This window comes from Nannospalax galili, unplaced genomic scaffold, assembly GCF_000622305.1.
Source record: "Nannospalax galili isolate Female #2095 unplaced genomic scaffold, S.galili_v1.0 scaffold931, whole genome shotgun sequence".
Lineage (NCBI taxonomy): Eukaryota > Metazoa > Chordata > Mammalia > Rodentia > Spalacidae > Nannospalax > Nannospalax galili.
The window spans coordinates 323,551-337,883 of NW_008330062.1; the positions used below are offsets into that span (position 1 = coordinate 323,551).

A 14,333-nucleotide genomic window follows, 5' to 3' on the forward strand; every position below is an offset into this window, starting at 1 on the left:
TCTTTTCTTTCTTTCTTTTTGCTTTCTTTTCTTCTTTCTTTCTTTGTAAATGGGGCTTTTTGCTACTCTAAGATTACCCCTCTGAAGAGGTAACCCTAAAATCTTTTAGGGATTAGATAAGAGTTCCCAAATACTTTTGTCATTTTTGGCCTTTGGAATGGAGTATGTTGCTAACAGGCCCCAAGGACATTTTGACTTTTAGCCAAGAAACTGGCTACTTTCCTTTGGGGTCTTTTTACCCTAACTGCCTAGCCAATTCCTACCTCCTATTCTCATCACACCATCCTCTGAAGAGGTTACCCAAAGTGGTAGGATTTGGCACTGTCACCTCAATCATATTTTTAAACCCATCCCTGCCGTATCTTTTTTTTTCTTGACTAATTTTGTTAGCTGACAATTTCACATGTGTACACAATATAATCTGATCACTCTCTCCTCCTTCTTGTCAATCCTTCCATCACTAACAGTCCCCTTTCTAGATCCAAGAACTTTGATTTTGTGACCCATTCCATTTAACCAGGGCCATCTGTGTGAGCACTGGTTTGGAAATATCCATTGGAGCCTGGTGGGGCCATCAGTGGGCACCAACTGAAGGAAATGGTTCCTCATCTGCCTGAATGTATCGGTAGCAAATAGTATGGCAGTAAGTGGGAGGGCTGCCCGAGTCTCTCCTCCGTCTGTGTCTGACTGTTGATGGGCCCATCCTGTGCAGACCCAGTCTAGGCATCTCAGCTGCTGTGAGTTCTTGATTGCACTGCATATGTCTTGCCCAGGAGAAGGCAGTTTGCAGCCCTTCCCCATGTTTCTGGCTCTTTCATCTTCCCATCCCTTCTGCAATGTTCTTTGAACCTTAGGTGGGATGATATGGGTGTTTTGTTTAGGCCTGAGCATAGCCTTTAATTGACATATTCAGAACATTTGCAATTGATATAATTATTGACATGCTTGAGATTAATTCTGCCATCTTTCCTTTTGTGGCTTCTTTTCCCTGTATCTGGTGAGTTACTGGAATGTTCTGTAGAATTCTGTTTTCCATTTATTTGTACTATTTTGCGTGTATCTTTTTTGTATACATTTAGTGCTTATTCTGTGTATTACATTATTTTTACATGATTTATCAGAGGTCTGGGGCTATCATGTCACCAGTTTGGAGAGCAGAAGCATTATATCCATTTAAGGACCTTTATCTTGCTGCTTTAACGTCACTATCTTAAATGTTTTATATACTTATACTTAGGACCACATAAAAGTATTTAAATTTTTGCTTCGGTGATCCATCAAACATAATTGGTCAAGTCAAGAGAAGAGGATACTGTCGTATTTACCATACTTATCCTCATTATACTCGTTTTTCCTTTCTAATGTTCTCATTTTTTCCAAACATCCTGTTTAGAAAACTTCCTTCATACATCCTTTTAGAGTGGATGTATGGGGAAGACATGATCTTAGTTTTTCTTCATTGGAAAATGTCTTGGTTTCTTAATCTCTGAAGGCCAGTTTTGCTGGGTATAGGATTTTAGGGAGGTAATTCTTTTAGCACTCGAGAAACATCTGGGGCCTTCTTCTGTCTTCCATATCAGATAAGAAATCTACCATTATTCCAGCTACACTTTTTCTATATTAACATGAAATTTGTCTTCAAATGCTTTCAAGAATTTATCTTTTTAACCCTGGGTGTGGTGTCACATGTCTGTAATCCCAGCGTTTGGGAGGTATAGGCAGGAAGATCAGCAGTTCAAGGCTAGCCTTAGCTACATAGCACCTTTGAGGTCAGCCTGAACTATATAGGACCTTGTTTTTTTAAAAAAGAATTTATTTTTGTCTTTAATTTTCAGAAGTTCAATGTGTCTGTGCATGGGAGTTTTGTATTTTTCCTGTTTGGATAAATTGAACTCCTTGAAGTTTGTATCTCTGGAGACATCTGAGACGTTTTCAGCCAGTGCTTTGTAATGGACATTCTAGCCTCATTTTCTTTCTTCTTTCATTCCACACCTTGGTGAAATGAGGGTTGGACATTCTCCCAGGTCCCTGAGGCCCTGCTATTTTTTTACAGCCCACTTTTTGTCTTTCTTGTTATGGTTGAATCATTTCTATTGTTCTCCTTCCAGCTCGCTGAATATTTTCTGTCCCTTTTATTCTTAAACTTGCACACTGAACTTAAAAAAAATTTGGTTATTGTATCTTTGAGTCATAGAATTTCCATTTGGTTTTTCTTTTATCTTAATTTTTTCCTGTTATTGAGACTTTTCTTCATTTATTTCAAGTGTGTTTGTAATTGCTCATGGAGCATTTTTATGATGTCTGCTTTAAAATCCTTGTCAGGTAATTTTAATATTGTGGTCATATTGGTGTTAGCATATGTATGTCTTATTTATTTAAATGATATCTTCTTTTGAAACCTGGGAACCCATACTATGTTGTGAGACTCTGCATCTTATTTAAACCTTGTGTGTTAGTGTTCTTTCTGTCTCTGCTGCTGTCTGTCTGTCTCTCCCTGTGGGTGTGGTGTGGTGTGTGTGTGTGTATGTGTGTGTGTGTGTGTGTGTGCTGGATAGCTTTAGTGTCAACTTGACACACCTGGGTTGAAGGAGCCTCAGTTGAGGAGTTGCCTCTATTGGACTGGCCTGTGGCCATGTCTGAAGGGCATCTTCTTGAAGAGTGATGTGGGAGGGCCCAGCCCACTGTGGATGGTGCCACCACTGGCCAGGTGGGCCTGTGTTGCATAAGAAAGCAGGCTGAGCAAGGGCCAGGGGAGCAAGCCAGTAAGCAGAGTTCCTCCATGGCCTGTGCTCTAGCTCCTGCCTCCAGGTTCTTGCCCTGAGTTCCTACCTTGGGCTCCCTGATGAACTGTGACCTGGGAGATGTAAGCTGAATAAACCCTTTCCTTCCCAAGTTGGTATTGATCAGAGTATTTTGTCACAGCAATGAAGAAACAAACTAGGATAGTGTGTTTGTGTGTGTGTGTGTGTGTGTGTGTGTGTATGCTTGTGGCGACATGTGCCTGTAACTGTGCATGTGCAGGCCAAAGGTCAACAATGTGCTTTCCCTGGTCATTCTTCACCTTATTTTTTGAGACAAAGTGGCTCCCTGAATCTGAGCTCATCGATTGGCTAGACTGGCTGGACTTTGAGCCACCAGGGCTAGGATTACAGGTGAGCATCACCATGATCACATTTTTTACGAAAACATAGGGATCTGAGCTCAAGTCCTCATTTTTGCACAGCAAACACTTTACCCATTGAGCCATCTCCCCAGCCTCTAGGTAGTTTTCTTACATTGCTTCAGTAAGGGACGAGAGGCTGCCTTACTGTCTTGGCTTGGTATATTTTGGAACGCTGTTATTTGGTAGATGTGTTTAGGACTGAATTGACTTCTTTAAGAATTAACCTTTTGGTTCTTTTGTTGTCTCTCTTCGTAGATAGTAATTTTCTTTTTTCTGGTCTATTTTATCTGATATACTCTACCTCCGGATTCTTTTGACACCATGGAGAACGTTGGATCCTTACTACCCTTCCACTGGCATTGTTGGAGGAGAAAACCTAAGTGGGGATCAAGTCCCACCGTTGGCCTTCTCTTGCATCACCACAGCGGGGATGTGGGGCTCTTAGTCATAGCATCGTAAGTAGAAGTCTGGACTCTCTGGCTCTTGTCGGTTGTGGGTGTGAATGGGACTTGTGCTGACTGGGGTCCAGTGATTATTATCTATGTGTTCTAACCTGCTAGGCTTCTGTTTGCCTTCTCCTTTGACTAGAGAGAAGAGGCTTTTGTTGGGACTTTCTTTGAAAGAAAATGGAAGAACTCACCACCATGCCATCCTGTGGATAATGGAGTCTTAGTTAGTCTACTGTAATCTTTCTGAGAATTCTTGTTGTCTGTTTTATAAATGATATTGTTTTAGTTTTCTTCCTCTAGTGATAAAACACTCTGACCAAAGACAATTTGGGAAGGAAAGGGTTTATTGCATCTTACACTTCCAAGTGACAGGCTATCATTGAGGGAAGGCAGAGCAGAAATGCAAGGCAAGAGCCTGGAGACAGGAGCCGAAGCAGAAACCATGGAAGGATGCTGCCTATTGCCTTGCTCGGTTACTTTTTTAAAAATACAGCCCAGGCCCACCTACCCAGGGGTGGCACTGCCCACAGTGGGCTGGGGCCTCCTACATCAACTAGCAATCAAGAAAATGCCCTACAGACATGCCCATAGGTCATTTGATGGAGGAAATTCCTCGGTTGAAGCTCCCCCCTCCCAGGGATGCTAGTTTGTGTCAAGCCGACTCAAAAAAACCAGCGCAGATATCCAGGAACTTTAGTTGTGCTGATCAGGAAAAATTGATGAGATCGTTGTTTACTCCATCTTCCTATGGCAGGTCAAAAAGCAAATTTTGCTTGATGATGACATGAAATACCTCATGGGTTCAAACTTAAATCTGAAACAACATTGTATTAAGGGAAGTTCAGCTTCTATCCATACTTACTTTATTCGATCTTCTCCTGCATTGTAGTTATTTTTTTAAGTTTTGCTTGTCTTTAATAAAAAAAAACCTTAAATAACTTTATCAGTCACTTTCTCACTGCCATGACCCGACAAAAACAACTTAAGTAAAGATTTATTTGAACTCACAGCCTCAGAAAGTTCAGTCATTCGGGGTGGGAGTATGTGGGGGAGGGGACACTTACCTTCTTGATGGACAGGAAACAGAGAAAAGGCAGTAATACAGGAGGAAGCCAGAGAAAGATACAGCTCCATGGACACAGTCCAAGGCCCTACTTCCTCCAACTAGGCTCGGACTTCTGACTTTTACCATCTTCTAAGAATGCCAGCATATGATGACTCCACCCAAGGATTAATCTGCTGGTTAGGTCAGAGTCCTCAGGACCCAATTGTCTCCAGACGGCCACCATAGACACACCCAGAAGTGCACGCCACTAACCTCTTAGACATTTATTATCCGAATCAAGTCAAAAATCAAACTGAACCATATGATAGCCACTGTTTGTATGTGAATGCATCCCTTCCTTCAGTAATACCATAGAAACGAATGCAGACACTCACAACTAGAAAGTAAGTGTCTGTGGAGTGCCTAGTCATAAACAGGGCATATACTGTGGGTCCTCCCCCCAAGGCTCAGGGACCATTGCAGAAGAGGGGGTGGAAAGACTGTCAGCGGACTGGAGCAAAACAGTGTCTTTTGACAGGACTGCCACCCTCATGAACTCAGAGCAGCTGTGGTGGCCTGCACAAGACTTGCACAAGACCAAGTCAGTCAACATTCTAGCATGGACCAGGGAGGGGCTCAGGAGCCTCCAGCCCTGGCTGGGGAGCTATTGACAGTTGATGGCTTCTGAGGGAGGGAGAGTTATTTTTTCTTAAGGGTGTGGCCTCTGGTAGATCAACTATGTTTCGATGGGTGGTCCCACATCCATGAGTATGTGGGCAGCACAAATTGGATTTGGTGGGTTAAGAAAAAAAGAAAAGAGAGAACACAAAGTTGAGAGGGGATGGGGCAGGGTGGGGGGCATGGAAGGAGTTAGGAAGAGGAGTGGGAGGTGCATATAGTTAAAATACATTTTATGCATGTGTGAAAATCTCAACTAATAAAATTTTACATATAAAAGACATTTTCTTCCCTTCGTTTTTGCTTAACATTACATCCCGAAGGTGACTCCATATCAGTTCACAGACATATTTCTGCTCCTTACTAAGGCTGCGAGATGAGGCACAGTTTTGGATGTGCAACAATCTATTCAACTAGGTCATCGTGTAAAGACACATGGGTTACTTATTTCTAGTTTTTCTTTTCTAGTCCAAACAGCACTGCAGTGAAAAGCATTTGCATCCATTATTCTGTAGTTTTGCCATGGTATCTTTTTTCCACCAGAAATATGTTTATTTCTGTAAAACGTACAGGTGTGTATTGTATGTTGAACATGTCCCCTGTTATCTTCTCTTGTCTCCCCTCCTCCCATTTGTCCCTGTTGTTCTACTGGATAGTTCCATTTAATTTCTTTTCTTTCTTTCCTTTGTTTTTTCTTTTTTGAGACAGGTTCTCACACTGTAGCCCTGGCTCACCCAGAACTCACTATGGAGACCAGCCTGGCCCCGAGCTCTGAGATATACCTGCCTCTGCCTTCCCAGTGCTGGGATTAAAGGTGTGCCCCACCATGCCTGGCCTAGATGGTTTTGTTACCACTTCCATTTTATATGTGCATACATTATTTTACCTAGCTATATAAAATCCAGGAACCACGAATGAAAGAGAAAATATATTTGTCTCTGGTATTGTCTTAATTTGCTTAGTATGATTATCTCTAGTGGTAACCATTTTCCTATGGCATCTTTGTGTTCAATTCCTAGAAGTAGAATTGCTGTCTAAATGTAAAAGCATATGTAATTTAACCAGCTATCATGACATTGTTTTTAATATACAAACCTGGAAACCACTCAAGTATTAAGTTAAAAATGATAGTAACAGCAGATGGGTGTTGGAGTCAATAGAATTCAAATTTTTGCAGTGAACAGGAAGGTCAGGCTGAGAGATCCATGCTTTTCATATACAATGGGAGACTGTGAAAATATTTAATGAATATTAGCAGAGAAAAAGTTTGTATTTATAAGGAAACAAAACATGTAAAGTAGTACAAATAACATGATCTTATTTTGTAAAAAATAATCTGTGTGGGATGAGGTTGCAGGTTTACTAACGTACTCAAACGTGTAAGAAGCTCATGACTTGGGGTCAGACAGATGACTCATTGGTTAAGAGCCCTTGCTGTTCTTCAAGAGTACTGGAGTTTGGTTCCCAAGACCCACATTGGATGGCTCACAACTGCCTGCAACTCCAGCTCCAGGGGATCTGATGCTCTCTTCTGGCCTCTGTGGGCACTTCACTCATGTGTGCATACACACACACAGACACATAACTAAAACGAAAATAGGTATTTTTTAAAAAAGAAATACATGACTTAATTTCTCAGGCTGATCTGTCTTCCCAAAGCCTCAATGGAGAATAAAAGCCCTAAGTTCTAGTTCAGTCTGGGAAGTGCAGCGTAAGGGGGACTCTGTGCCCCGTTGTTCTGCTCCTCTTTAAGACGGTGACAAGGTGAGTGGTAGGGGAATCACCATGGACAGGGAAAAAGATGGTGCAGTGGCGACTCCAAGCACTGCTGTAATAAAATGCATGGTGACAGCAAATTGAAGAAAGAAGGGTTTATTTTGGCTTGTGGTTTGTGGGCGCCGTTCATCATGGTGGGTAAAGAGTGTGGATCTCCAGTCAGTATATGAATGTCGGTGTTCAAGTCACTTTCTCCTCTTTATTTAGCCCAGGACTCCAATGCATGGCATGGTACCATCCACATTCAGGGTGGCTCCTTTTTCAGTTAAACTTACCTGGAAATGCCTTGATAGACATGTCCAGAGATGTGTCTCTGGGTCGAGTTGACTATGAAGATTAATGATCACGGGTGAAATCCTTTCATGCCCACGGTTCTAGGTCCAAATAACTTGATAGAAGCAGTTTGTGTGGTGTCCACCAGGTGTTGATGTTTCTTTCAGAAATTTAAAACAGATGGTCATGCACTTTGAGGTCATCATGATGCCCCATGACCTTGGCACACATGAAAAAAATATTTTAAAACAATGTAAGTATACCTTTGTCATGCAATGCCAAAGGACAGTTGTCATGGACAGTTGTCAGCTTGCAGATGTCAGAAGAGAGTGTTGGATGCCCTGGAACTGGAGCTACGGATGGTTGTTTGTTGCTATGTGGGTGCGGGAACTGAATCCAGGTCCTCTGTAGGAGTGGCTGGTGCTCTTAACCACTGAGTCATCTCTCCAGCCCCTGGGAACACAATTTAGGAACTACATTTCTAGTGAGATATGTCTGCCTCCTAAAACATCAATCTCTGTGCTTCATAAACCATGGTTTATAGACATTGGTCATGTATCTGAAAATCATTTAAAATATCATCTCTGTAATTAATTTCTAGAGAAAAGACTGGAACCAGATATTATTTGGAAGTGCTTTCTTTGTACTATTCGGAGTTTCTGTGAGTGTGCCAGTGAGCACTGTTACGAACTGAGTATGAAATGCACCCTCTCTCAGGTTCAGATTTTTATTGTTTGAGAATTTTCTATGTGTATACAATGTGTTTCGATCAAACCTACACCCTAACCCTCCCCATTCAGCTTCTCCCCATTCCTCCCATCACTTTCCCCTCCCAAGTTAATTTGCTCTTCTTTTTTTTTGTCTTTTTTGAGACAGGGTTTCCTTGTATCCCCAGCTGTCCTGGAACTCACTGTGTAGACCAGGCTGGCCTCGAACTCACAGAGATCCGCCTGCGTCTGCCTCCCGAGTGCTGGGATTAAAGGTGTGCACCACCACGCCCTGCATGCTCTTCTTTTTAAAAAATATTTTATTTGCTATTTTTATTTTATGTGTATGAGTGTATTGGCCGCATGTATGTAAATGCACCCATGTTGTGCAATGCCCGCAGAGGTCAGAAGAGGGTGTTGGGTCCCTTGCAATTGGAGTGTCCGACAGTTGTCAGCCACCATGTGGGCTCTGGGAATTGAACCTGGGTCCTCTGCAAGAGTAGTCAGTGCTCTTAACCACTGAGATGTCTCTCCAGCCCCTCTTCTTTTTGTTTTTAAACCCCAAAGTAAGCTGACTCTCCCTCCCCGAGTAGCCATCACTTGCCAATAGCTTCTCAGTCAAGGATGGGATTTCATGAGCCCCTCCCTCATCCATGCTGGGATCTTGCTGACTTGACAGGTTCTTATTTTGAAATCTTGTGGCATGATTTTTTCTGGCAACTGGTGAGTGGAGGAAGTAGGTCACTAGGGTCCATACCTTTGAGGGTTATACTACCTTCCCAGTTCTGGTTTCCTGGCCTGTGAGCAGTTTCTGCCACAAGCTCCTGAAGTGGTGATCTGCTGCCTCACTCCAGGCTCAGAACCACAGAGTTAAATGATCTTGCATAAAACCTTCTAGAAGTGGAAATAAACCTTTTATCCTTCTTAAGTTGTTCCTGTCAGGTATTTTGCTACAGCAACGATGAATACCAGCATGTAACCTCTTTGCAATAAGACCAAAAGCAAAAATAGGTATTGAGAATATTGGACCCATCTCTGTTTGGGACAACTTGGGGTGACTCAGCCCCAAGGAGTGGAGTTTGATTTTTGAACAGCTGCTCCTGCACTATGTGGGTTACAGAGGCCTTGACTAAGTCCCACGTAGAAGGCAGACGATAGCTGGGAGGGACAGAAACTGCTATCTTCCAGGCTGTCATTCGAGACTGAGGCTTAGAGGCAACTCTTCATTGGAAGGGTAAGTGGGTTGACATGCCCTGGCCCTAGGGATGGGGAGTCGTAGGCCATGATGGATTCTTCCTCTTTGTGGTCTGGCTTAAAGCTCTTTAGAAAGAGCCGTTTGCTATGGAATGGGTCATCTAATAAGGACAGGAAAAATATTTACAGATGTGATAGAATATGAACTATAGTAATGCTTCTTTGTTTTCTGACTAATTAGGAAGTATTAAAAGTCAACTAGCCAGTGTTGGCAGGTCTGTGATGAACTGGGTATGTATGTTTTGTGCATAGGATTGTAAATTGGTCCAAAGGTTCTGAAAATCTGCCTTAGAAATAATTATCAATGAATTAAAAAGTGTGTATCAGCTCTGACCCAGGAAATCTACTTCAAAAATGTAATCAAAGAATATAATTAAAGTGTGGAAAAGTCTGGAGATAAAGCTCAGGGAAAAGCACCCAATCACACGTCTAGTGTGTGCAGAGTCCTGAGTTTTATCCTCACTGCTTCAGAAAAAGAAGAAATACTTTATACACAAAGATGTTCATTGCAATATTGTCTAAAATGCTGAAAAAACAGCAAACAGCTTATATATTTAATAGGGGAGTCACAAAGGCTAAAGAATGGTGATATTGGGAGCTGGAGAGATGGCTCAGCGGTTAAGAGCACTGACTGCTCTTGCAGAGGACCCGGGTTTGATTCCCAGCACCCACATGGTGGCTACAAACTGTCCTTAACTCCAGTTCTAGGGGAATCCAACGCCCTCTTCTGACCTCCACGGCATTTCATGACATGGGTGCACTCACATACATGTAGGCAATGCACTCATACACATTAAAAAAAAAGAATGGTGATATGCTTAAACAATACTAAGTTTGTGGACTTGCAGAAACACTCATGACACTATGTTGTGGCAAAAAGAGGAGAGAGATGTTTCAGTGGTTAAAAGCACTTGCTGTTCTTACAGAGGACCTGGGTTCGAATCTCAGCACCCACACAGGAGCTTTGTTGTCCTCTTCTGGCTCTACAGGCACTGCACACACACCAGGTACACATATACACTTATATACATAAAATAAAAACAGTAAATCTTAAAAAAGATAGGATAGGGCTAGAGAGATGGCTCAGCATTTAAGAGCACTGGCTGCTCTTGCAGAGGGCTCTGGTTCAATTCCCAGCACCTATGTAGTGGCTAACAACCATCTGTTACTTCAGTTCCTGGGGAATTCGACAACCTCTTCTGACCTCTGTGGGTCCATACATGCAGGCAATGCACTCATACAGATAAAAAAAATAAAAATAATAAAATATTTTAGAAAAGAGAATAGAAAACTCCATCTTATGTAGGATCTCAATCATGTAAAAATTAGTAGCAAAACTGGGGGGAAATGCATCAAATTATTTTAATATGGTTATTTACATTTTAATTTTTTAAAATTATAGGCAAATTTTATTGTTTTCAGTTTTTATGGCAATATACAAGACAACAAATTGAACATGGGTCTTGGGACTAAGTAAGTGACTCATATTGCTTTGATTCATTCATTCAATGCAAAAACATCTCACTGGGACTTCCAGTGAGTCTGATACTGTGACAGGTGTAGGAGAGACACTGAGCAAAACAGACACACAGCCTCCATATGTCTAGGCAACATGGGACCTTTCAGCAGTAAGCAGGCCACTTCCTGGTACAGGCAGACAAGAGCTCTCATGGATGCAAGGAGCCTTGCAGTTATGTGAGTTGGTGGATTAAGGAAGATGGAAAGTCAGGAGGCTCCCTAAAGAGCCCCATGGCTGGGTGACAAGGAACCCCAAGATCCTTTAGAGGGTACAGCCTTAAATGAGTCTGATCTCATCATTGAGACAAACTCTATGACATGAATGAAGGGAGGAGGGCTTCAGTTCCGTTCATTGTTCCAGTCCATCCCGGCCGGGGTGAGAGCACAGCGGCTCATGTCCCAGTGGCCAGGAAGCAGAGGGTGTGGGCCTTCTCCATTCTCTGAGTCTACTTCATGTCTCCAGGCTACTGGATGCCTCTGCTCACACTGAAGGCAGATCTTCCCCTCTTGGTAAATCCTCCCTGGAAACATGCTTACAGAAACATCAGGAAGTGTTTTTTGTTAATCTTCTAGGCACAGCATCTCAGTGCAATCAGGCTAACATTCTTAACCACTGTAAGACAGGAACAGGCAGACATCCCATGCACTTGAGTGCAGAGATGAGGCAGGTAAGGTGGGCAGGTGTGTTCCAGCAGGAATCTATGGACTGCACATTGGTGGGAGGTTAGGGGACAGTGGCTTGCTGCTCCCTTAGCAGAATCCCCCAGGATGGGAAGACGAGGGGCTGAGCATCTGTGCCACCTTACTTTCCCCACTCACTATCCCCCTGGGCTGGTTCTGTATCCTTTAGCAATGGAGCCCCTGACTCTCTGTCCTTGATTCATTCATCTCTCCTCTTATTGGTTACACACTAGTTAAAAGGACTTAAGAGTTACAATTAGTGGAGGAGACCAATGACATAGATCCTGGGCAGATAGTTTTATGCTGGGCTAGTTTTCCATTTGACATTCTGGGAGAGACAACACTGGGCACAGTGTGACTTTGGCTTCCTTTGCACCAGGCTGGGCAGGGCTCCCAGATCCTAGCCCCAGAGGGAGGAACCTGGGGATGCCACATGGATTCACTCTCTGAGTACCTGTTCCTCCAGAGCCTGCTCAAGGCAGGGATGGAAGATAAGAGCTCCAGGTTAGGGTGGAACATAGTGCCTTGATATCTGGTGGCTAAATGGAACTTAGTGTCATGGTGGACACTTGGTCTGGACGAGCAGATGCATTCTGAACTAGACCTGGGTGATGTCTGGGAAGGAACTGCGGGAGAGCAGCCTACTGTGGCTGCATTTCTTGCCTCTGTTAGGAGGAGCAACAGCTGGGTAAAGGACCCGGTGTCTCACGTTCTACTGGGCCCCCACTGTGGAGTACAGGGTCCTTTCTCTCCCCATGGGCATTGTCTTTCTCTTGCCACACTGCCTGGCCTGGACCCCAACCCATGGTTGCTGCTCTTTTGCACAAGATGCCCGTCCAGGCCCTGCATTGTCTGGGGAGGACATTTGTTCACCTGGGTGGGTTATTATTAGCCTGAGATGAAGTGAGAAGCCCTGAATGGTGGATGCTGAGCTCCTGCCTGACACTGTGGCCCGGGCAGGAAGGAAATGATTCATTATGGCTACAAGGCATGCTCTAATTTCATATAACAAAATAAATGACAGTTGTATTTTGGGCGCCACAATGTGCAGATAGCATTGTTCCCTGACTGCTTCTCACTGGGGCTGCAGGGAGAATTCCAGCAGCTGGCCTTTGTGCTGGGAGAGGCAGGGCTGGGGGGTGCCTAGGAGGTGGCAGGTGCTATGATCTGTGAGGATGAGTGAAATTACTCCTGGAATGATGACCTGGGGAGGCCAGGAAAGGGGGGGTGGTGGTCTCAGGGACTTCCTCCCTCTAATCAAGGGCCGTAACCTGCCGATTCCACTTCTGTGGGCACTTCACATAGGTACCCCCCACCTATGGCTTCTCCAAACCATCCAGTTCAGTTCCAGCTTGGGTACCTCCTCCAGGCAGCCGAGGACGCCAGTATGATGATGTGCAGTTCTAGCTGTGTGTCCGCCTGTGCAGGTAAGTGCCTCTCCTCTGGGCTCTCCTCCAGCCATCTGGCCTTGGTTCACTCAGAAGCCATGTATAAAGCTTTAGATGAGACTTGGTTGACTATGAAAGTGGTCAGTTCACCTTCCCAAGCTGACTTCTGGGGGAGAGAAGTTTGCTCAAGAGCTGAGCTCCACAGCAGTTAAGTCAGTGTGGGGTCCCACCTTGAGGGTAGAACCTATATGGTTTGTGGGACCTACAACAAAATGAAGAGAGCAGGCTTCTCATTGAAAAATGAGTTAGGGGAACTGGAGAGATGGCTCGGTAGTTAAGAGTACTGGCTGCTCTTGCAGAGGACCTGGATTTGGTTCCCAGCACCGACATGGTGGCTCACAACTGTTTTTAACTCTACTTCCAGTAGATCCAAACCTTCTTCTGGCCTCTGTGGGTATTGCAGGACATGGGTGCACTTGCATACATGCAGGCAAAACACTCATACACAAAAAATTAAAATAATAAAAAAAAAATAAAAGGAATTAGGGACTCCAGCACTGGATAGCAGACCTTAAAGCCAGTTTGGAGTCCTGGGTGTGGGATCTGTGCAATGGCAGGGTCAAGGGCTACATAAAGCCTGGCCTGTTCTTGGGTCAGAGAGGAAGATCCCCCTGCCCCAACACGAAGTCTTTTTCTGCCTCAGCCATGGCTGGGTGACTGCCAAGCAGCCTTAGGCAGGACACAGACTGTTTATTAGTTACTTTTCTTATCAGTGTCACCAAATTCCAGACAAAACAATTTAAAGGTGAAGGGTTCATCTTGGCTCAGGGTTGGAAGGAATATAGTCTATCAGGGCAGGGAAGGTGCTGGGACTCTTTGCCTCCCTCATCTTGGGGGAACAGGTAGCAGAGACCAGGCAGGAGGCCTATCTCTAACTATCAAGGCCTCCTTCTTTGTGACCCACCTCCTCCAATAAAGTCCCTCCACCTAAAGGTTCTATAACCTCCCAAATCACACAAAGAATAGCATCAACTGGGCACTAAGCATTCAAATGCATAAGCCTGTGGGGGAAGTATCTCATTCAAATTATAGCAGAGGGTACTGTCAGTTTCTCTGCGGGGCTCCGGGGCATGGGGACGGGGCCCTCCATTCTGCCCCACTTGTCACTGAGCCCAGAAGGAAGAAGGCTGTACCCAGTCTCACCTTGATGCTCCCTCCATCCCTGTCACCCAGCCCGGATGTGCACCCTGGGGACCCAGCACCCCTTACCTAAAATGCTTCGTTATACTTTGTACTAAATTAAAATGGATTCTTTCATCACAAGCCATTTGTAAGCTTCTGCCCATTGCCGAAGCTCCCAAACCTCTTCGTGAGAATTCAGGGCCTCCGACATGGCCCCTG

General features: G+C 44.1%; 1 long non-coding RNA gene across 2 annotated transcripts in view; it reads left to right on the forward strand.

The window, feature by feature from the left end:
* LOC108491292 overlaps positions 1–4,553 on the forward strand; it is a 16,748-nt gene extending 12,195 nt beyond the window's left edge. Inside the window, exons 2-3 of one of the 2 annotated variants that reach the window (XR_003850978.1) lie at positions 3,419–3,618; positions 3,752–4,553. This is a non-coding gene — a long non-coding RNA (uncharacterized LOC108491292). The remainder of the gene's footprint in view (positions 1–3,418; positions 3,619–3,751) is intronic. The other variant, XR_001872666.2, reaches the window with a different exon arrangement.
* Positions 4,554–14,333: the final 9,780 nt, after the last annotated feature.